Below are 22,376 nucleotides of genomic sequence, written 5' to 3'. Positions count from 1 at the left end.
GTTGATGTCAGAAAATGTTTTGCCTATGATCTCTTCCAGGAGTATATTGAAGTCTTTAAGCCATTTTGAGTTTATTTTCGTGCATAGTATGAGGGTGTGTTCTAGTTTCACTGATTCACATGCAGCTGTCCAGGTTTCCCAGAAATTCTTGTTGAAGAAACTGTCTTTTCCCATTTTTTGTTCTTGCCTCCTTTGTCAAAGATCAATGGACCATAGGTGTCAGGGTTTATTTCTGGGCTCTCTATTCTGTTCCATTGGTCTATATGTCTGTTTTGATACCAGAACCGCACTGTCTTGATGACTGTGGCTTTGTAATATTGACTGAAATCTAGGAGAGTTATACCTCCTGCTTGGTTTTGTTCCTCAGAATTGCTTTGGCAATTCTGGGTCTTTTATGGTTCCATATAAATTTTTGGATTGTTTGTTCTAATTCTGTGAAAAATGTCATGGGTAATTTGATAGGGATTGCATTGAATCTGTAGATTGCTTTGGGTAGCACGGCCATTTTTACAATATTAATTTTTCCAACCCAGGAGCATGGAATATCTTTCCATTTCTTTACATCTTCTTTAATTTCTTTGATTAATGTTTTGTAGTTCTCAGCATATAAGTCCTTTACCTCCTTGGTCAGATGTATTCTCAGGTATTTGATTTTCTGGGGTTCAATTTTAAAAGGTATTGTATTTTTGTATTCCTTTTCTAATATTTCATTGTTAGTATACAGAAATGCGACTGATTTCTGAATGTTAATCTTATATCTTGCTACTTTGCTGAATTAGTTGATCAGTTCAAGTACTTTTTGGGTTGAGTCCTTAGGGTTTTCTTTATATAGTATCACGTCATCTGCATGCAGTGACAGTTTTACCTCTTTTCTTCCTATTTGGATGCCTTTTATTTCTTTTGTTTGTCTGATTTCTGTGGCCAGGACTTCCAATACTATGTTGAATAACAGTGGTGAGAGTGGGCATCCTTGTCTTGTTCCATATTTTAGTGGGAAGGCTTTCCTGTTTTCTCCATTGAGTATTGTATTTGCTGTGGGTTTGTTGTAAATGTCTTTAATTAGGTTAAGGTATGTTCCCTCTATACCCACTTTGGTAAGGGTTTGATCATGAATGGATGTTGTACTTTGTCAAATGATGCAACTGACAAGGGCTTAATCGCTAGACTTTACAAGCAGCTTATACAACTCAAGAGCAAAAAAGCCAACAACCCAATTGAAAAAATGGGCAAAAGACCTGAATAGACATTTTCCAAGGAAGATGTACAGATGGCCAACAAGCACATGAAAAAATGCTCAACATCACTAATTATTAGAGAAATGCAAAGCAAAACTACTATGAGGTACCACCTCACACCAGTCAGAATGGCCATCATTAATAAGTCCACAAATAACAAATGCTGGAGAGGGTGTGGAGAAAAGGGAACCTTCCTGCACTGTTGGTGGGAATGTAAGCTGGTACAACCACTATGGAGAACAGTATGGAGGTACCTTAGAAATCTATACATAGAACGACCTCATGACCCAGCAATCCCACTCTTGGGCATACATCCAGATAAAACTTTCCTTAGAAAAGACACATGCACCCATATGTTCATTGCAGCACTATTCTCAATAGCCAAGACATGGAAACAACCCAAATGTCCATTAACAGACGATTTGATTAGGAAGATGTGGTATATATACACAATGGAATACTACTCAGCCATAAAAAAAGAATGAAATAATGCCATTTGCTGCAACATGGATGGAACTAGAGACTCTCATACTGAGTGAAATAAGTCAGAAAGAGAAGGACAAATACCATATAATATCACTTATATCTGGAATCTAATATACAGAACAAATGAACCTTTCCACAGAAAAGAAACTCATGGACTTGGAGAATAGACTTGTGGTTGCCAAGGGGGAGGGGGAGGGAGAGGGATGGATTGGGAGCTTGGGGTTAATAGATGCAGACTATTGCCTTTGGAATGGATTAGCAATGAGCTCCTGCTGTGTAGCACTGGGAACTATGTCTAGTCACTTATGATGGAGCATGATAATGTGAGAAAATAAAATTAAAAAATAAATAAAAAAGAAATAAGGTTTAATGCCTTTTTAATATCTTGAAATTCATATCATTCTCTACTTCTTTGGTGTTTGTATAAATACTACAAATTAGTAAGTACTAAGTATGATATGTAAAAGACATATGCAGAGACTATGAACCTAATATAACATCTACTTACCCCTAAACACAAACAGTTCAAAATATTGATAAGAAATGTTACTCCTCACCATGCTTTATACATCAGCTGTTCTTTTCCTAATTGATTTTTACCAAGTAACACAGTCTTTCTTTAGAGCTATGTAGCTTATTGAGAAACATACTCAAGACTGCCAACTGAATGAGTACCTTTTGGAAATGACATAACAAAATAGACTCTACACAGAACCGAGGTACATGTTCTTGTAATTAGAACTGTACAATTAGGGTGTATATGTTTGGGAATAGGATGGGAAGGAGAAATCTGGTGTTCATTTGGAACACAAATTAAAGAGAAGCTATTATTAGAGATTATAGTTTGTCCTCTCAAAATTTATAATCTTTCTGGATGGATTCTAAGTTGTGGGAGTGAGGTGGCATACTTCTTGCTACTTTGAATCAAGGATATCTTAGCGTTTCTGTTATGCTCTTCCATCTGTAGCTATCATTTGTGCTTGTTGTGAAAGCTGATGTCTAGAGTGAGGCAAAACTGATGTTTCATTTCATGTGTTTTTGTTGATGGATCTGGAAAGGGAAGAAACAAACTTCTTCACGCTGAAGAACTGACTGCAGCCATATGATCTTTTCGACACTGATGTGATGAGCAGAGAAGGAAGCATCATTAGCTTTATAGAGAAGACACTCCATCAGAAACAAGAGCCGGGGCACCCATGGTGATGAGCATCAGGTACTAATCACAGACACATACTTCGCAGGTTCTGGTGTTTTTGTTTGAAAGCTCTGCTGCCACAGCATCGTACAGTCACCGCCTGGACATATTGTTGACAAGAGCTGCCAAGCACCTCGACTTCATTTCTCACACAAGAAAGCGACAGAGAGTTGGAAACCATCTCCAACACGACACTGCATATACTTCTTTCAGCTGGAACACAGATACTCTTCCAACTGCCCCCTCTTAGCCAACTCATAGAGTTTTTTCAACATTCCTCTAGTTCTCGGAAATGCAAATAACATAAGAAATGTGTGGCTCTGACACCATTTTAAACATATGTCATCCATTCCACACTGAAACTCATGCTTTGGTTGGCGTTTGAGGTATCTCTCTCTTTTCTTAAACATTCTAGCACAAAAAATAAAACATGAGAGTGGACTTGGCACACACAAAACACAATATCACTTTGTGTATTTTTCATGTAGGTTTTGATTGTGAAAAAATGTTTTGCTGAATGTGTATGATGTGATTTATTTATGAAACTGACTCTGGATGATTTTCTGTGTTGGGTTACATGATTTATTCCAAACCTAAAAGGAAAGTAGTTTTCTCTAGACTCAAACCCTTCTTTTTGTCCTCCAAGGCCAAGATTGTTCCTGCTATTGAGTAGAATTCCTTTTCCAAGTGTAATAAGTAGCCTGGGCAGTCTTAGGAGTACAATAGCAAAGTGTCCTAGTGGGCAAGGACACTCCAAGGCTATGCAACTCAGGAGTTTTTCATCTCTAAGACCTAAGCCCCTATAGGATATGCCATCTGTGTTGTTGATTTCATGTGTTGGCTACCTTTACAATTTGAAATAGCCAAGAAACCAATAAAATGTAAAACAATACTAAATAGCATTTGTAGCATTCTTACAATGGTCTTCCCGATTAGTCTTTTAAATGAGGGATGATAGAGTAACAACTTCTAGTAACAACTCTCTTCTGGAATCAAGTATTATAGAGATTATTAACTATTTCAGACCAGATAGATGCATTAAATTAGTTACTCAAATCCAAAGATGCAATACTAGTGAGCAGAAAGAAATATGTGAGCAACAGGTCCCCAGATTTGATCTATGCCTAGACTGGAATGAAAAGGTAAGGAGTATGTTTCCCATACTCATAAGTGAGGGGGTAAAGGGAGGAGAGTGGCTAAGTAGGTGGGTTTAAATCACAACAATTTCCAAAATGACCTGTGAACACTCACACAAAAATCTAAGTAGGGTTCAGCAACATGCTGCTATATCAGGACTGAGAAATATAACTGACATCATTGCATTTTGTGTTTTTTTTTAATTTGTAGGAATGAGTGGGATTTAGACATCAATTTAGGCAGATAATTGTGTATTTGCAACATGCTTATGACACAGAAGCTTTTTGTCCCTCCCCTTCCATTTAATGAAAGCCAAACACAGACCATGTTCTATGTAGAGAAATTTCTTCCAAATCAATGGTTTGTGCTTCCCTAAGATATAAAATGTGTACCTACACTTGTGAAAGGATGTTTCAGAATTTGGTGTTTTCTTTTGACAGCTTCCTCCTGGTGGTTACATGCTGATGCATCTTAACTTTTTATCCTTAGATTATTTTAGACTATAAAAATTATTCTTCAAAAATCAATACATTCTTACTATGCATTAGAATCTTAGAATATTACTTCGGTTTCTACGCTGTGTTGGTTATACAAATACACAAATGAGCTGGCCTTGAAGCCACCCACATCCTGGTACATACTCAACACAAATCAAGCCTCCATTATGAAACAGGAATCAAATCCACATCCTCTGTGCCACACATTGAAATTCTTGCCTTTTTTAGCGAATATGTATGTCAGCTCTTTCTCTTTTTTTTTTCTTTTTGTGAACTTGCAGCCTCAGATGTTAGTTAAGTTTTACTATTCTTCAAAAGCATTTATTTGAAAAACATGTGAATGGAAAATGAACATGCTAAACTAATTAGGATATGCAAATGTGGTTCAGTGGGACTGCTTTTTAAGTGAATCATACTTATTTGAATACACAAATAAAAGAAAATTTGTTTCAGTAACAATCTGGAAGTTAGTTCATGTGGAACAAATAAGAGCTTAAATTATAAGGATTAACTTTTCAGAATCTACTTTGCAGTTCACCTTTTTAATAGAAGGAAATGTAGACTTGAGCCAGAGGCCTCTCTTGGCATTCAGAGAGGTTTGGTGAGCCACAGAATATTTACCAAGTTCTTGTCCTCATTTAAAGTGAATGAAGAGACGGAGGAAAGGGCCTTCTGAGGATTTACTTCCTTTTTTCCCAGGATGGTTTAAGGGCAAGCAGGTGCAAATTTATAACTGTATACCATAGGCACTAAAACATCTTTCTTGTAAAAAGCAATATTTTGAATCATAGAATGGAAAATATTTGGCACGTTCATTCCCAACACTCTGTTCTTGATGCAGAAAGAAGCGCAAGTGATGTTAAGTGAGAGTAATAACATTAAAGGGGGGAGGGAATTACATTACACATCAAAAGAAATCAAGGGAAAATAATATATGGAAGAAATGGATCTTACAGAGATATTTCAGTCTGGCAATACATCCCCAAAGGACTAATGAGAAATTTAGTATTTTGGATTCATTTTACACAGACAGAAGAATTGGAATTTATTAAGTCCTGCTTAAATCAAGGAGTAAACCAGAATGACTAAAATTGTTATTCTAGGTCACTTACCACTTAGTCTATGTGTGCCTTTTTGGAGAGGTACTCTAGTTTTACATGTGGTTACTTAACAAAACCTGTTTAATTTAAAACATGGCATTATTCCTATGAGATAATCCAATGCTTTATATTAGGTCATCTACCTTTAGAATCTGTAATATTGTTCCATTTGTTCCTCATTCAAACTATAAATATTTGTTCAGCTCCAACTCTCTGCCATTCATTCTCAAGGTGCCTTGGGGAGTACAAAGGTGACTATGACATGGTCATGACCCACACTTAGCCAGCAGTTTTGTGGAGGAGATGATGTGAAAAACACTCACTCTTCAAAGAAAGATGCCCAGCTACAATGCTCTCGGTGTCTATCTATGTGAGTTGATGTGCTTGAGGACTTATTTTTTGACTGGAGGGGAGTGAAAGAAACATCAATACACAAAGGCCTGGGGAACAGAGGAAATTAAAGTAATGGAAAGTAGTTACTTGTGATGACCTGTTGTTACCAGGGACTGATTTTGAGTCCCCATGGAGAGGAACAATATGGGAAGAAGCCAAAGGAAATATTTTCAAGAAAGACTTAGAAAGTTTGGGACAAAGTTAACGTTGCTGCAGTGCACAGATGTAAGGATGTGATCCAGAATTAGGAAGAGTCAATGTCTTCTGACAATTTCCGTTTACCTTGGAATACTATGATTCTATCCATTCAGTAGGCCCCAATGGGACAGGCTGCCTATAATGTGGAAGCCCTGGACTTAGAGATTAGTTACAACAGACCTGTTAACAAGCCTACATGGCACATCTACTGCAGAAACTTAGTGGAAAAAACAAGAGAGCCTAAAGGTTTACGTATGCTACAGACACACACCAGCCCCCCATGAACTCTCAGAAATAACTGGAGAGACTCTGAGGGATGAAGTGACTTGAAGCCCTGAAGTCACACAGTGGAGACTAATAAGTCAGTGAAATATCGGCATGGGCATTAAAGTGAATTTCAACTTTATCATTAACTATGATGTGATAAGTATGTATGAGCGGTATGAACTCTGAGTTGTCTGGTCTCAACCGCCCAGTGTTTCCAGAATGTTTCATCACCTGAAGAATGAGGGTGTAGACTGGGTAACTTTTAGCATAAAACTTCCCATGAATATGTAGCTCTAAGTTTAGCACTTAAGAGAATGATTAATTAACAAATCAGGGAGGGATATGCAACGGCTACACTCAGTCATGTTTATATTTAATAAATTTTGGTAACTAGACAAAGAAGGAAGGTAATAGGCTGAGGGAGGAACAAGTGCAAATGATGAAGAGACAGAGTTGTGTTCAGGTAACAACTAACCCTTTCATTTTTTGAACTCTAGAACATAGGTCACAGAAAAGATAAGCTCATGCTGAAAAAGTAGGCTAATATCAGACCATATAGCTGCTTGGCTACCAAGTACTTCAGAATAAATATTGTTGGTAGTAGGAGATTTTCAAAGGTCTTTGACTTGGAAAGTGTGAAAATTTGTATTTTAGGAAGGGAACATCCCATTCTTAGTGGAAGGTTGAGATTTTCAGAAGATGAATTAGAGGCCAGAAGGATAATTAGGAGTCCACTGCAATAATCCATCTAATAAAAATTAGGTAATTATCAAAGTTCAAAAATGGATCCCATAGTGCTTCCATAGGCATGGGAGCTGAAGAAAGAGCAGAAGGTGAAGATCATTTCTTGATCTACAAGGTCATCTGGAGGACCAGAATCCACTCTCATGAGTTTGTTTGGTTGGTGTGGAGAAAGGTAGGTGGTATTTGGGGGGAAGTCTAAGCAAAACACCATCTTGATCTTGTGATTATCAAAAAAACATTTATTTAGAGTCACACTTCAAATGTCTCAGAGTGGGGACTTGTCTTAAGTGGGAATTACCCTAAAGTTTGTCTCATCATTTTAATTGCCCATAGTTCTGTAGGGAGGATTAGAATAGAAAAAAAAAAAAGACAAAAGCATACCCCAAAAGTGAATTAAGACACACTGATAAATGGCTGCAAGAGCCTTTTAATATCTTTAAATAAAAATCAGAACCAAGTTCCACTACCAGTATGGTGGCATAACAGCTGCTTGACCTTCATCCCTCCGCAGATTAGTATGTCTTCTCTTTTGGTATCATGAGAGGCTTCCCTCTTAAAAGTCTTGACATCTGAGCTAAAACTATATTGTGTTTCCCTACCCCTGACACCCGCCAAAAGGAAAGCAAAAGGTACAAGCACATCTACAGTCTTTAAAAAGTTTTGAAGTTTAAGCTTCAAAGTTCAAGCTGATAAATCCAAAGAGTAGTGGGCACAAGCCAGAGAGAAGTATAATCAAGTCAGAAGCACATCAAAGAGATTCAGGTGAGTGCAGATATAATATTTGAGCCTATTTTTAATGACACCCAGAGCAAAGATCATGGGGATATAGAAGCTTAAAGGTAGAGGATTAAGGCAAAAACTTAGAAAACAGAGATGTCATTGGAACTCAAGGTACAGTTTTGGGAGATCATCCTACATGATACTCCTGGGGAGATTCCAACATTAAAATAGAACTATGTGTAAGGAATAAAAAAGTGGAGTTTAGAACTGGAGGTGAAAATTTAAGAATAAGTCATATATAGATAATAGAAGGCATAGAAAGAATGATGTTGAGTAGAAAGAGAAAAAAAAACTCTACGGCATTTTATTTTTCCCTGATAGCATATGGGTTATGTATTTATATTTTACTTATTTATTATTATTATTTTTTGTGTTTTGTCCTTTTTAGGGCTGCACCTGCGGCATATGGAGGTTCCCAGGCTAGGGGTCGAATTGGAGCTGTAGCCACCGGCCTACACCAGAGCCACAGCAATACCAGATCCGAGCTGTGTCTGTGACCTAGCACCACAGCTCACGGCAACGCCAGATCCTTGACCCACTGAGCGAGGCCAGGGATTGAACCCACAACCCCATGGTTCTTAGTCGGATTCATTTCCGCTGAGCCATGATGGGAACTCCGTATTTATATTTTAATCATTTATTTGGGAATGGTTAAAAAAAATCCTTAATCCTTGGTTTAGGGATTAGCATAGAAATATAGTCCTCTGCACACTGGGAATTCCGTGGTGATGAATATATAATCCTAACCATAAAATCAAACATGATCAAATAATAGGGATGGGAGAAGGGTGTATACCAAATTTTAAAACTTTGTGAACAAAATTTGGTACTAAATGGTTATTTAGAATTTCTTTACTATACTGATGCATGTTATATGATCAGGAAAAAAAAAAACCAAAAACCAAAAACAAAAAAACCAACGCTCTACTTCTGCAATGTCCAAACCAATAGACGAGCTCAAGATGTATTCCTGTGTGGAAAACTCATGAGATTTCTAGAGCACCATAACAGCTTTTTACTGTATACTCCAACGCTGTCATCCACAGTTAGCTAACAAATATGATAGGTTTTTAATATAATCCACCCAGTTCTTGCCAGTGCTCCTTGTCTGTTACGTCATCTTTCTGTGGGCCAAGAGTTTGTTTTCCCCAGATGGCCTTCACGAAGCTGCTGACAGCCCTTCTGACTGAGAAACTGTAGAACAGCAATCTTCCGATTCATTTGGTAGGACTGACAAAGAGAGAGCTGTTGATATCCTGGTGCAAAAGCGCTCTATCAGGCATTACATAGTGTCTGTGTTCTCAGCATGTTTGGGGCGTGATAAGTCATAGCACATGCTTTTTGACATCTCTCTGCATTTCACTGCCGTGTAGAGTTTCCTGCAGTTGAAATCGGGGTGACAGAATGTAAAAAGCCAAGTGTGACATCATCAGCAACTGGTAGCAGTCACTGTATCATAAATAATATTTTGCAGACGTGTAAAAAAAATGAAGTTGTGAAAAGTTCACCACAATCCCTTTGAAGAAAATTTGAAATCAACGGTTTCACTAATTTCCACACACTGATTTTAGCCACTTAATGACAACGTGAGACAGAGCTGTAATGTTTTCCACTGATAAGTCAAAGGGCTGAGACACTTGGGAAGTCTGCTCCGTGAAAGAACTAGGGATTTTTTTCAGCAAATTGAAGAAAGTTTTGTTTTGCTGTTTTAGGAATAGCTTTTCTCTTTAAAGTGAGATCACATAACAGCATCTACGGGTCCCACAAAGCAATGGGTGGCGCTGCACAGGAGGTGGCAGTGCTGTGGATGGAATGTCTCCTGATTATGGTTACGCCTTGGTATTAATAAGGACGGCAGCTGCAGCAATCTGTTCAATTTTATGCAAATTAGCCCTGGCCCTCTGGCTTCTGGCTAGTTGCCAAGGCAGCCTTCGGCTGGGCAGAGTTTGGATTTATGCTTTATTCTACTGCTGCAAAGGTTTATTTAATTATCTGTATTTATTTAAACCAGAGCAGTACAAAGCAATCCTGCATCTTGGGCAACTTTGTGATGGCTGAATTGTGTGGGATTTCCCACCCACCCACAAGCTCGTTTGAATCACTGAACATGTGAATCACTGACCACTACCCTGAAGGATAAGAAAGGTTGACTCTTCTCTTTGCTTTCTTTGGTAATAAAGGGCTCAAAGTGGTTTCTCTTTGCTGTGCCATCAAAGGTCTGTGCAATCAAATAAGGCAGGTATCTCTTAACTGACACTGTAAATCTTGAGTAGCAGGGATTTAGTTGGGGGGATGATCTGAATTAGAGAACCTGATTTATGCAGTATTTTTTAAAAAATGGATGAATGTGGTCAAAAGGTACAAACTTGCAGTAACAAAACAAAAAGTCCTAGGGATGTAATGTACAGAAGGGAGACTGTAGTTGATAAAACTGTATTACATATTTGAAAGTTGCTTAAAGAGTAGCTCTTAAAAATTCTGATCACAAGAAACAAAATGGTAATTATGTGAGGTGATGGGTGTTAACTGGACTTCTTGTGGTATTTCACAATGTATAATGAATCTTTCTGTTGTACACCTGTGGCCAATATAATGTTATATGTCAATTATATCACAATAAAAATGTTGAAAGAAATGAATATCTATTATTTCTAAGTAGACATACCTAACAACCCAAAATAATCCAGCAAGATATGGTCAGACATATGTCTGTCCTTTACGCTCATTTTAATGCATCCATATAATGATTTGTAATTATCATCTCAATTTTACATATGCACTATATAAAATGTAAAAAATAATTTATTATCCTCTTGTGTGAATTAATTATTCCCTTTATAGACTTGCTTACAATAAAATTAATTGGTGTAGCAAACCGATTTCTTACTGAATAGTATCTAAGAGAAGCTGAGCCCAGCTCATGTCTTAATCTTCCACCATTTGAATTAACGAGGTTATAGCAAAATTTTAAAATGTAGTTACTGGCCACCTACAATTCATTAAGTTTATATGCAGGGAGTTAATGTGAGACATGGCTTGGAACCCATTTCTGAACTTGCTTTACACATTTTATGATCAGTTTATTTGTAATCCTTCTTGGTTTTCATAAATTCACAGCTTTCATAAATACTATTAATTAAATATTTCATAGGACATTTGGGAGCGGGGAATCCTATATCCTATTTTATCAGCTAAGTCTTCTGCAATCATACGAAAAGCCACAAAACATGTAGGGATAGCACCCACCATTTTCAGCTACTTATACTAAGATTTCAGCATTAGACTGTCCCCCTTCCTGCTAATCTAGGCTCTTATGGGCCTCCTTTTATTTTAAGCACAGATTCAGCTGACAGCCAGCACTTGTTCTGGTTTTGAATCAAACGCTGGCAGCGTTCCCAGAATATGAACCAGTTGTTTCTTTTACACACTCTCTCATTGTCCCCCACCATCCCAACTGCTTTCAAAGCAATGTGCCATAACCAAACTTACACTTGCTTTAATGAGAATTAAAGTGCATGAATCAAAGCAATGCTTCCCATGCGGCCACCGACTATCTCTGGGGTAAATTTAGACAGTTGATATGCCATGTAGTAGAAGAAAAGGCAGAAAAAACAGCGTGCAAAAGACATCTCCTCTTTCAAATCAAAGCATAGAAATTATGTAAGTACAAACAAATTTTTCCTGAATTATCCATTCCACCCCTTCTTTTAACTATTAGAAACCCGATCTAAGAATTGCCCTAACTATTCTCACTGGAACCAAGAGCATCTCTTCCACTGTGGCCTTTAAATTATCCTACCACACTTTCCTTCTTCTGAGAATGACCAACACCTTACTTTCAATTCTCCATCCTCTTCATTGCTAAAATGTATCCTTAGTACAAAAGGATTTCTGCTATTATGGTGAAGTACACTATAATCCATGTCTATTCTGGACCCTGTTCAATGAGACCACTTTCTCAAGTTCTGAGAGGATGTTTTCATTTAAGGCATTCCTGGGCAAGGATTTGGAGGAAGTGTAGCAGTAGGACCCTATGGAAATCTGAATTGATACCACCGTGCTAAGATACTAACCATTATTTTAAGTAAGACACTTTTATGCATCTAATCCTTTTACATCGTGAAACACCACCACCTATTTTAGCTTTTGAAAAATGCTGATTTTAGAATGTTCACATTTATAAAACAAGTCATTTATGTGTATAAATACTACAAATGTGTAATAAAGAGGATTGGTTAAGTTATGGTACATTTAATATATGATCATAAAGGCATAAAACGAGAGACATGAAAAGACTGTGATATTTTACAAGTTGAACATAATAGGTTCTATTAGTTTCTATTTCACACACACAGATAGATGATTGAAAGTTTCACATTCAAGTATTGGGGTTGCATATTTAAACTCTGCTCCACGGATGGAAAACTAATAGAGCTTCTTTATTTTCTACAACTGGTCTAATTTCCTCACTGTTACCCATGCTGCTGGGCTGGAAGAGATAGATAGATGGAGATAAATTAACTTGCTAAATAGCAGTCAGGTTTTTCCAGTTTAACAGTCCTTTCAAAAGATCCAGTTTCTTTGCGGGAAATGCTTAGTTTTTGGAATTTCCCTCTTCTCCTTCACATATGCATGTGCATTGATTCTCTCTAGATGACATGTGGATGGATGGAAAATTATATGGCTCTCTGCTTATCCAGGAGAAAGAACTCCTTTCCCCACAATGGCCTTTTATTTCTACTAATCTCTGCAGCTCATTTCTTCTTGCCTTTGCCCTGAGGTTCATTAAATAGACACTAGTCCCATCTGCTCTCTTGGGGTTTCATGCTGTCACCAACCATCCATTTCTGTGGCCCTGGTTATGCACATCAAATTTCAAAGTCCCTGGTCACCATGGCCTATTGGCCATGCACCTTGCTTCTGCTGGTCCCCCAGCCAACCCTACAATTATGCATCCCTTCAAGGAAGCTCACTGGGATTCCTGGACCCCAGTTAGCTTCCAAAGGCCGTGGGGAGCCAGAAGTCCTGCAGCAGGCTCACCTCCCACTGTCAGTGCTATGCTACTGGTCATTTACCTTGTTGGTTGTGGTACTCAACTGGAGTTGGGCTTCTAGCAGCTTGCATCCTTTTCCATAGTCTCCTGGGGAAGTGCACACAGTTCAGTGTTACCAAGATCATCCCACACCGATTTGGATGGCTCAACGGCATCCACCTCAATGGAAATGAAATGCTAGCACCTGATTAATTCCTTTTGCCTCTTTAGTTCTTCTTTCTGTAGTACTCTAGACTAGAAGAGGTGGGCCTTATAGTTTCTTCTGCTTTCTAAAAGGGGCATTTCCACTTCCTTCAAGCATTAGAACTTAACAGTTGTTTGCTCTTAATGATGGAAAGACCACACTCTATCAGATAAGTGCTGCTCTTATTATCAATGTAGTAGGAAAACCAGGAACTAGGGATTTCTAAAAACAGAAACACATAGTTTGCATTAAAAATACATCACCCCTGGAGTTCCCGCTGTGGCACAGTGGGTTAAGATATCTGACTACAGCTGCTTGGCTCTCTGTGGAGGTGCAAGTTTGATCCTTGACCTGGTGCAGTAGGTTAAAGGATCTGGCATTGCTGTAGCTATGGTAAAGGTCACAGCTGTGGCTCAGATACAATCCCCGGCCCAGGTACTTCCATATGCCATTAAAAAAAAAAATCTCATCAGCCTTGTTATATAGAGGCATTTTTACATATATGTTTATATACATGAGTAGAGACATAGGTATGCACATATGTAACACTGGTATATTATGAAATGCACATTATAACATATTTGTATTTTTAAATTTATATACATTTTATATTCTGTTGAATTCCAAAATCTTATCATTATTCAATGAGTGATAAGATTATAAGTGATTTTTATTTTCTTCTTCATGCTTTTTAAATTTATACTTCAAATTTTCAGAGTTCCCATGTGGCTCAGTGGGTTAAGTATCTGGCATTGTCATGGCAGTGGCTCAGGTCGCTGCCATGGCATGGGTTCAGTCCCTGGCCTGGAAACTTCCACATGCCACAGGTGTGACAAAGAAAAATACATATATATATATAATACTTTAAATTTATAAAGTATATATATATAGAAAGTATACATCTAATACTTTAAATTTTTTATAATATATATTTACTAATTAAAATTCATTTATAATTTAATATAAGCTTTATATACTATATATAATACTCTATATTTTCTAAAATTAGAACATATTATTTCATAATAAAATAATTTAGCAAACAAGAAAATTCATATTTGCAAAAACATCTGTACATTAGTCTAAAAAATTGGTCTCATTTGAGTAGCATTTTCCATAATATTTAAAATCTTTCTAGTAAAAGCATCAGTAGAAAAATCATTGTAAAAGTTTAATTAAAAAATATCTAAGGGCTTAAATCCATGAGGACACAGGTTTGATCCCTGGCCTCGCCCAGTGGGTTAAGGATCCAGCATTGCGTGAGCTGTGGTATAGGCCAGCAGCTACGGCTCCAATTCAACCCCTAGCCTGGGAACCTCCATATGCTGCAGGTGTGGCCCTAAAAAGACCAAAAAAAAAAAAAATCTAAGGGCTTAAATGTTTAAATAATTCCTCAGAATGCCTCCGCTGAGTTGGTTATATTTTAGATTTTTGCATTTTACACTTAGCAGAAGTAGCCCTTGTTTTCCACTTGAAGATGGAAGCTGTGGGGTAGTTACCTATAGGCGATGCTAAGAGGCTCCTCTCTCCATTCTCCTGGCAGCAACTGTCTATAGGAATTATTAATCATGTGAGTTGAGCCTTAATGGGCAATTGTCAAGAATCTTAAGTGGTGTCTACCAAGGCTACCAACAGCTGATCTGCATGTGGAGTTCTGGATATGATCAGCTCCTCCAGTCTGAAAATCACAACTCATCTTGTCATCTTTCTCCCTAGGCACAAGCGTGCACACACACACAACACACACTTAATTGGATAAAGACCTCTAAGTACTTCAGTCTTGAAACCAAATAGCCGCAATATAAAGGTTTTCTTTCCCACTTGTTCCTTTTGGATTGATAGTGTAGTTCTGTCAATGAATGTGCAGACTACCAAAATAAACCTGTGCTATGTAAAACTGTACATTGAAAATAACTTTCAACAGACCTCTCAAAATTTGCAGTTAAGCAAGTCTATTATGCATATTAAAACTTAGGTTTGGTTTCTTACATTTAATCGTTATTTGTAATAGAGCTGAGGCCAAGTCTCAACTTAAGAGCCAAATCTCATGAAAGGTCTCTGAAGTCAGGCAGAAAGAAGCATTGTGGATACTAAATAACAGTACTAAGATATATTGAAAATAAAGAGTATTTTTGTTCTTTGATCTCAGTAAACATTAAAATATACAATGCTCGGCCCCTAGAGACAGCAAGTAGAATATTACACAATTTCATTTTGATTAAAAATTCTAGTTTTTGAAAACACAAGACTATTGTCAGGAATTACTTGAAAATTCACTTTACAGAATATTTGCAGAAATTATATTTCGTAGAGAACCATCTCTGTGAGATAGCATAGAGAAAGGGAGGTAAAAACGTGTGCAGTTTGTGGAAAAGCAAAGCTTGATCTTAAAAAGTTATTTATTTTCCTTAGAATACATCAGTGGCCATTTGGCATTTTAAGAACTCTGTTAAGTGGAAGGAAATTAAGCTAAATCAAGTATCTGCACTCTTATTTGGACAAGGTTTTCTGTTCTTCAGTGTGCAGTCTCGAAAATAAGTCTATCTTTCCTGGGTGGTCACTGTGGAGATAGCTTACAGCATGCAGAGTATAAAAAGCAGGCATGAAATATGGCAGTATATTAAATTAACATCTTGCAAAAGCCCCTCTCCAAAATCCAGATGCTTATATTGCTTTTGACAGACTGTAGGCGGTAAAGTTTTAACTTTAAAGAAGGGGCTTTCTGTTTCTGTTTTCAAGTTAAAAATAATGAAAGGAAAACACACTGAAATTCCCACATTATTAAATAAAACATTTAAGTGGCCAAGGGCCAATCATTGTCACGCCATGAACAAATGCCTTACGGTAATATGTTCCATAACTGTTTGCTAAAAACTACCAATTTTAACACATTTGCACATGATTAGACACCATAAAAAGTTGCTTATTGAAGCCAGTGTCATAACACTGTTACTCATGCCCAAGGGGAGGGAAGCTTCAATGCAAACCTGAACAAGAAAGGTGGTGTGAAATAAGTTCCACGTTGTGAAAACAGATCCAAGCAGATTTGCCAAATAGCTGACTCCATTCAATGGTCAGAAGTTCATATCATCACAAGAACGTGCAGGGCTAAGAAAATGTTAACTGAAGAATTTTCTGACCAATTAAAATATGCAAAGATGGATGATTAAAATTAAATTCTTGAAAAATCTATTTGTCTCCTAAAATCCCATTCAGACAATAAGTACTCAATGGAAAAAGAGAATGTGGATTGGTTTACTTCAGGTGAGCTTATGCACAAATTTTTGAGAGGCAAAGAAATCTTGCTTTATATCTAACAATCAGCATATTGAGGGAAAAAAACAAAGCAGGAAGAATTTTTCATGTTTTAATATAATCAGAAGTTATGTCTTCATTAAAAAGAAATAGACAAGTGAAAAAGTAATCCAGCTACCATTAGCATCCCCTGGCTCTCAGCTGCATAGCTACAAACTCTGCCCACATCATCTCATGAGGTTCCCTTGTGTGTCTCTGTCTACTGATGGCTGTCTTCTTATGGGGACAGTCATACTGGATCAGGGGTTTATGCTACTCAAGTACGACATCATATTAAATACATCTGCAACAATTCTCTTTCTAAATAAGCTCAAATTCTGAGATACTTGGGTTTGGAACTTCAATCTGTTTTCTTTAGGGGCACATGACTCAATACAAAAGAGGAAATATTTGTGGTGCTCTATGTGGTTCTAATTTTGCTAAAAAGGTGTCAAATTCAGAGAATGCCATGCTCAGTGGATGGATGGATCAATGATAAATAATGATAAATGACAGACTAGTAAAATGATTTCTTTATAAAAGAGAAATACTATGGATTTCAATTTTTTTATTGAACTGGAGGAGATCTCTATGTATTCTGGATAGAAGCAGACTGTTTAATTATTGAGACTATTTCCCCTATATCTATAATGTACCATTTCATTTCTCTGCTTGAGTTTTTAGAAGAACATGGGTTTTTAATATCAATAACCTGTAATTTAACTAAATTATTAGAGCCTTTGTGTCTTAAGAAATACTTGGTACTTCAAATGCCAGATATTCTTCCCTGTTATTCCCCATAATATTTATGGCTTAGATTTTATATTTAAGTCTCTGATCTACCTCAAATTAATTGTTTTACTGAGATATGAGACAAGAATTGTGGTTCTTTTTTTACATAGAGACATTCACTAGTTCCAACACTATTTGTTGAAATGAGTATTTTTCCCCAATTAAATTATTTTGGGTGAAAGTCAATTGACCATATGGGTGTGAATCTATGTCTAGACTGTCTGTATGTTCCAATGATTTTCCTATCTCTCCTTTGGCCGGTACCACACAGTCTGGTCTATTGTGGCTTTAAAGTCTTCTAAACAGTATCATTCTTCTAAGAGCTATTTATGATTTTTTTGCATTTCCATATAAATCTTTGAATCAAAATGTCATGTTCGCCCCCCCCAAAATGACCTAATACTTTAATTGAGATGGTACTGAATTTATAGATAATTTTGGCAAAGATGGGCATCTTAGCAATATTGAGCATTCCATATTCTCTTCTATTCCCCCATTTTTTCCTTAATAAAGTTTTGGCTTATTTTCAGGTTTGGATGATTATGACTAATACTGACATAAACACTATTACATAGTTCTTTTTTCTTTTTAATAGAAAGTCTATAAATATCAATTCTAGTTGATTCATATTTTTGTTCAAATTGTCTATTAATTTTTTTGTCTGCTTGTTCTAATAATTACTGGATGACAATTTAAAATCTATGTGTAATTGTGTATTTCTCTGTTTTTCTATAGCTCCTTTTTGTTTTATACATATATATATGTATGTATATATATGTATATATATATGTATGTATATATATGTATGTGTGTATATATATATATAAAATACATATATATATATATATATTTTTTGGTCTTTTTGCTATTTCTTTGGGCTGCTCCGGCGGCATATGGAGGTTCCCAGGCTAGGGGTCTAATCGGAGCTGTAGCTGCCAGCCTACGCCAGAGCCACAGCAACGCGGGATCCGAGCTGCGTCTACAGCCTACACCACAGCTCAGGGCAACGCCGGATCGTTAACCCGCTGAGCAAGGGCAGGGACTGAACCCTCAACCTCATGGTTCCTAGTCGGATTCGTTAACCACTGAGCCATGACGGGAACTCCCTGTTTTACATATTTTGAAGCATGGTGAGTAAGTATATGCACATTGAGGAGTGATACGTTTTATGGAAGAATAGACTACTTAATTATAAATGATCTATTCTGATTACATATATTTTCTTCAAGACTACTTTGTCAGATATGTAGGCAAACATCTTTCACTGGCTTATTGTTTTCATGATAAATATCATATTTGAGGGGTCCCTAAATTTAAAACATCTCTCTTGTGAACATTCTTCACATTTATCCAAATCTCTCTTGTTCTTTCTTTCCTCTCTGCTCTTGGTTTAATCAAGTATTTTTTATTATTCCATTTAAATTCCTCTATTCACTTACTAACTGTATCTTTTTATATTACTTTTAGTGACTTTTCTGTAAATCATACTCTGAATTCTAACTTATCACAGTATTATATTTTAATAATGTTTTAACACCAAGCGTTTAATATAAGAAACTTAGGCCGGTAGTACTATATTTCCCTTTTACAGCCTTCCATTATTTACATTGCTATTGTCATTTATTCTATTTCCCTACATGTGGTATATTCCATACACTTTGCTTTATGTCTGCTTTATATAGGCAATTGAGTTTTTAAAAGAAAATTAGAAAAGGGATATTTATTATTATTTCTAGTGAACTTTCTTTTTTCTAATAAACTCAGTTTTTAATTAGATGTCATTTTCTCCTTTCTGAAGAACATCCTTTTGCATGTTTTTGTAATATATAATATGCTGCTGCTGATTTCCCTTAAGTTTCAACTGAATGCTGAAAATTCCTTATTTCATATTAATGTTTTGAGGGTTAATTTTTTTCAAGGTAGACAATCCTATGGTGACAGATTCTTTTTTTTTTTTTGCTTTTTAAATATGTCATTCCATTTTCTTATGCTCTCTGTTGTTTCTGATGAGAGTTCAGCAATAATTCTAGTATATGTTTTCCTTCATTTAATTTGTCTTTTTCTTCTGGCTGCTTTCAAGATTTATTTCTTCATCTTTTATTTTTAGCAATTTGACAACAGTGTGTGGAGCTCAGGTTTTCTTTGTATTTATCCTACTGTGGCTTATCTAGATCCTTGGTTCTTTGGGATGGTGTTTTTATCAAATGTGAAACATTTTGGCGCATATATATTAAAATATATTTTCTGCATCATTCTTTCTCTCCTCACCTTCTAGGACACCAATTACAAAAATATTAGAAAAATAAATTTATATTACCTCACTAGGAATTGCCTGAGATTCTGGCTTAATAATCTTTTCTTTCTGTGCTCTAGTTTGTATCATTTTTATTTATCTAGCTTAAAGTTTATTGATCTTTGCTTCTGTTCTTTTCAATGTACTGTCTATCCCATAACTTTTAATTTCATATATTTTAGTTTTCAGTTTAGTAGTTTTCATTTGTTTCTTTTCTATAGCTTTCAAATCTATTCTGACAATCTTCATCTTTTTACCTATTTAAGCCATATTTTATTTTTTATAATGATTTTTATTTTTTTCATTATAGCTAATTTACAGTGTTTGTCGCTTTTCTGCTGCACAGCAAGGTGACCCAGTCACACATAGATGTATACATTCTTTTTTTTCACATTACCATGCTCCATCACAAGTGACTAGACATAGTTCCCAGTACTACACAGCAGGATCCCAATGCTCATCCATTCCAAAGGCAAGAGTCTGCATCTATTAACCCTAAATTCTCAATCCATCCATTCCCTCCCCCTCTTCCTTGGCAACCACAAGTCTGTTCTCCATGTCCATGGATTTTCTTTTCTGTGGAAAGGTTCATTTGTGTCCTATATTAGATTCCAGATATAAGTGAAATCATATGGTATTTGTCTTTCTCTTTCCGACTTACTTCACTTAGTATGAGAGTCTCTAGTTCCATCCACGTTGATGCAAATGGCATTATTTTGTTCTTTTTTTATAGATGTTTAACCCATATTTTATAAAATATTTAAAATATTAAAAAATTTTAGCTGTCAATTCCATCATTTGGGGTGTTAGTGGGTCTGTTTCTATTAACTGATTTCTTTCTTGACTATGGTTCACATATTTCTGTTTTGTTGCATATTATTATTTTGTGTTATTATTTGTACTCATTTTGTGTGAAACACAGAATTTAAGATATGCTAAATATTTCAAATGGAATTAAAAGTGGCCCGTGTGAACTTCCATATTAGTTGTTTTGAAATGTCCAGTATAGAACTGTGAGTGTCTTAGAGTGACAAATTAAAAATATGACTTTAGATAAGGAACTTGTTTGGCAATGTCTATGAAATACTTCACTGGAACAGGAGGAGTAATTGACACAGACAAGACCCCCTGGGATATAGCCATTAAAAACCACCTGGCAATTTCTTAAAATGCAACCACTGAGCCAAAGGACTTGAAGGTTCTTTGCTGGAAGACTCCCCTCCCTACTGCTGCTGAGAGCTGTTCTGGACAGACACTGCTGGAGGCTCTGTCAGAACAGAAGGTGACTTCCTACTCATGCTTTTGCAAGACCAGTTGCCAGACTAGATATATTAGTTGATACTTAGAAGCCTCCTTTCCAGACTTTTCCTTGGAGTGGTTTGCTACTCTCTTTTCCCCCTACTTTGACTAAACTGTGTTGTGTGCTACTTGTGCAATAAACTGAGAGACTTGTGAATTGAATACTGGCTACTTTTCATACATCTCCAATCCCATGATTTTTATCTGGCCTCACCACTATGCCCTGCAACAAACACAGGACATAAATAATGTACAGGGCATGGTAGGTGATACATTGTAGAGATTCTTGGTTATATCCTTGTTCTCTGAATCTTGTTCTAACAGGCACATGGCCTTGGAGTTGTAGATATTGGTTTTACAGTTTAATAATTGGGTCTTGGGATTTGATCATGTCCTAGGGAAAATCTTCTGGAACATAGTTTGTATATCTAGAATGTGGCCCTTCCCACTTTTCAACAGAAAGCTTAATGTGCCAACCAAGCGTCTCTAACTTGGCAGAATTCACACTTCAAATTCTGTTTCCTCTGTGGTAGGTAGTTGTTGAAAAATATGGTTAGTTTCCTTGGAGTTCTTGTATTCTTGCCCAAGTGTGCATAATTTAGTGGGGAGCCATGGATTTGAAGAAAACTTATATTTTGAAGCTCTTTCCTCTGTAAATTTATTGTATCCAGGATTTCCTCCTTTAATTCGTAAGTGTTTTTGCAGTTGCCAACAACTCCTCTCATTTCTATGGCCAATAAAACCATGGCTTTCTGTTTAAGTTTTAGCTGATTCATTTATGTGCGTTGTGAAGTACCGTCACAGGAGAAGCCATATATACCCTCCGTCTCATTCACTGTGCTTTCCTTTTTGTGAGAGTTTAACAGAATACAGATTTTGATACCTTCAAAGAGTTGTTTTTATATTTTATCCGGAGTTTATAATTATTTGGGGAGAACTAGTTCAATACAAGCTTTTCTATTATTATCAGAAATAGAACGTCTGGCCCATTGATTTAGAAACCTGCTCCTTTGAATCATAAGGGTTCAGAAAGGATATGTCACTATCTGATAAGAAGGTTGTTCTACTGCCCTCTATTTACATTTGTATAGTTTTAAATTGATCCGTTTACATGTGTCTTTCTCTTAATATTTTACTTGAAGAAAATATTTTACTATTTAAAACTTCTATTTCTAGTCTCAGGATTAATTCCCAGGTGGGAAACGAAATGATTTTTTTTTAAATATGGTTTTTCTAATTGAGTATGTTTACAAAGATCATATTATGGCATAACCTGTGGAAAGATTGCTCATTCACTCTACTCCTGGGTTATCCAGAGATGTTGCTGATCCATGCTTTGTTCTAAATGTTTGAGCCTTCTTAGAAGATCTTGAGATTATCAAGGCCAATGGCAACAATGCATGGTGGGTCACAAGGAATGGTAGTGAGT

This window comes from Phacochoerus africanus, chromosome 10 (genome assembly GCF_016906955.1).
Source record: "Phacochoerus africanus isolate WHEZ1 chromosome 10, ROS_Pafr_v1, whole genome shotgun sequence".
Lineage (NCBI taxonomy): Eukaryota > Metazoa > Chordata > Mammalia > Artiodactyla > Suidae > Phacochoerus > Phacochoerus africanus.
This window is presented reverse-complemented; position numbering follows the sequence as displayed.